Source organism: Hakea prostrata, unplaced genomic scaffold, assembly GCF_041222555.1.
Source record: "Hakea prostrata isolate BN-2017 unplaced genomic scaffold, UWA_Hpros_2 contig_52, whole genome shotgun sequence".
In the NCBI taxonomy this organism is placed as follows: domain Eukaryota; kingdom Viridiplantae; phylum Streptophyta; class Magnoliopsida; order Proteales; family Proteaceae; genus Hakea; species Hakea prostrata.
The window spans coordinates 230,035-233,154 of record NW_028291171.1 but is presented as its reverse complement, the minus strand read 5'-3'; the positions used below and the strand labels follow the sequence as shown (position 1 = coordinate 233,154).

General features: G+C 36.5%; 1 non-coding gene across 1 annotated transcript; it reads right to left on the bottom strand.

Moving 5' to 3' along the window:
- Positions 1 to 290: 290 nt before the first annotated feature.
- LOC148999061 (small nucleolar RNA R71) lies at positions 291 to 397 on the bottom strand. Its single transcript, XR_016171038.1, has one exon. It is a non-coding gene; the product is annotated as a small nucleolar RNA R71 (small nucleolar RNA).
- Positions 398 to 3,120: the final 2,723 nt, after the last annotated feature.

Here is a 3,120-nt window from a genome sequence, read left to right as displayed (position 1 = left end):
TGAGGGGTAATAATTTTGAGCTCAAATCTCATTATCTATCTATGTTACCCCAATTTCATGGGCTACTTGATCAAGATGCATATTTGTTCCTTAGGGAGTTTGAGGAGGTTTGTGTCCTTATGAAGGTACAACAACTTACTGATGATGCCGTAAGACTACGGTTTATTACCTTTGCATTAAAGGACCAAGCCAAAAAGTGGCTTTATAGCTTACCTAGGGATAGCATTATCATATGGGAACAATTTACTGTTCTATTCTTGAAGAAATTCTTCCCTTTCTCTAAGACAAACAAAATAAGAAATGATATTCTTCAATTTCGTCAGAAACCCAATGAGTCCTTTGCTAAGGTAATGGAGAGGTTTCAAAGCCTACTCCAAGAATGCCCTCACCATGGTATAGAATTATGGCATTTATGCCAAATAATTTATGAGGGTATCGATTACCAAACAAAGCAACTTTTGGAATCAATGTGCCCCACAGGATTTACATCATTCACTGATGATTCCGAAGCTTGGAATTTTCTTTTAGACCTAGCAGATAGAACTAGAGAATGGGAGTCAACCCAAGAGTCTGAAAGGACTAGTAGGGGATATTTTGTTGATAGCCAAGTTCATAAGGAAGTACAAATAGATAACATTTTGAAAAAGTTAGAGACTTTGGTAGTTAAAGCTGCACCACCAAGTCAAGCACATTTTATTGACAAATCTATTGCTATGTGTGCATGGTGTCAGTCTCCTACACATGTAATTGATGAATGCCCTAGCTATTCTGGAGGCCAACATGAAAATGTCAGTGCAATGTTTCCAAACCCGTACAGTAACACGTACAATCCTGGGTGGAAGAATCATCCTAACTTTTCATGGTCTCAAGGGCAAAACCAAAATGGATTAAGCAATTATTCCACACAAAATCACTTTGGTGTCCCTCAAAAGCAAAATGCCCAATTTTCTTATAATCCAAATATCCAATTCCCTCAAGCCCCAAATTTCTAGAATGCCAATTTAGCTAGACCTATCAATCCACCTATTGTGCCTCGTATGCCTTACATTGCACAAAATCAATCATCACCTAGTTTCAACAGAGCTAACAATCCAGAGTTTTCTCGTCTCTCTTCCTTAGAGAAGAATATGGAAGTACTTTCCAACACCTTCATGACTTCTATGCATAATATGGAAAAACAAATTTTCACTCTTGCAAGTGCTTTATCTAAGCTAGAAAAAAGTAAAATGCCTAGCCAACCTGAGTTAAATCCTAGGATTCAGATTCATCAAAGACCACCAAATCAAGTCAACCAAGTTGAATCCTCCCATTCTTCTTTAGCTTCAATTAATTCTGTGTCTGCACTGAGAAGTGGGAAAGGGTATTTAACAGGTGAGTCACATATTAATGAAAAGAGCGAGATTAGTGACCACTGTGATGAGGAGAATGTTCAAGTATCTCCTAATAAGGGTTTGTCTGAGAAACCCATAGAAGTTGAGGATGAGCCAGTTGCTTTAGCAGTACCTAAGTTTGGAGAACCACTATCAGAAACTATGAAAAAAGAGCAAATTTCAAATGAGAGTTCTTATGTTCCTAAGGCTCTTTATCCTAGTCGTCTAGTGAATAAGAAGAAGACTGCAACTATGGAGAAATTTTTTTATGTCTTCAAAAAGGTAGAAGTGAATATCCCTCTTTTGGATGTCATATCTCAGATCCCCACCTATGCAAAAGTGTTGAAAGATTTATGCATTCATAAAAGAATCACTAGCATTCCCAAAAAGGCGTTCTTGGCAGGTAACATTAGTTCCATAATTACTTAACCTGTAGCAGCCAAGTATAAGGATCCAGGGAGCCCCACCATAGCTTGTGTCATAGGCAATACACACATTGAACATGCTTTACTTGATCTTGGTGCAAGTGTAAATCTGTTGCCTTACCATGTTTATAAGCAACTAGGATTGGGAGAATTGAAAGCAACTAGAACTACTCTTCACTTGGCAGATAGGTCAATTAAGATTCCTAAAGGGATGGTTGAAGATGTTTTACTGAAAGTGGGAGAATTTATTTTTCCAGTTGATTTCATTGTGCTAGATACTAAACCTTTTTCAATCAAGGATGAAATCCCAATAATTTTAGGAAGACCATTTTTCGCTACTAGTAATGCATTAATCAATTGTCGAAATGGCCTCTTACGATTATCTTTTGGAAATCAAACTGTAGAGTTTAATATGTTCAGGATAGGGAAACAATCACAAATAGAAGAACAGATCAATATGCTTGAGGAATATTTTGATTTTCCTAATGATGTGATTACCAACTTTGAGATTGATTTTGATTCTAAATTTCAAGAATGTATGGATATGTTGGATGATGATAGTGAAACTTTTTTTTCTGAAGTCTTAAATTTTCACACACCTTTGGAGCCTATTAATCCTCTATACATCTCCATCTCCATTCCCAAGCCCTCAATAATTGAACCCCCCAAGCTAGAATTGAAAGAGTTGCTTTCTAATTTAAAGTATGCTTTCCTGAGACAAGATAATCATCTTCCTGTTATTGTTGTCTCTGATTTAACTTCTGACAAAGCAGAAGAGTTGATCACACTGTTGAATGATAATAGAGAAGCATTGGGTTGGTTTGTCACTCATATCAAAGGTCTAAGCTCTTCCATTGAACAACATCATATTCATCTTATGAAAGATGCAAAACCTTCTAGAGAACCTCAACGTATGATGAGAATTTTTTTTAACATTGTGAATGTTTTTCTTGAGATCTTTAGAGATGATTTTTCGATTCACGGTTTTTCTTATTTGGAGTGCCTTCCCCATCATACATTGATATTGAAGATAAGACTAAAGCTTCCCATGAAAAGCACATCTTGACTAAAAGGTATACCCCTCATTTGTCTTCTTTGTTTAGCATACATCCATTGAGGACATTGCATTACTTAAGTGTGTGGGGGGGGGGGGGTATAGCTGCGTTGTAGATTTTAACTTTGACTTTTGGTTATTATACATATTCTTTCAATTGCTATGATGTGTGAAATGAGAGTGATTTTGGTACCCATCATGAACACATAAAAACCCTGTTGAGAGGAAGGTAACTTGTATATATGTTGAGATGAGACTTTCCTTAGAAAAA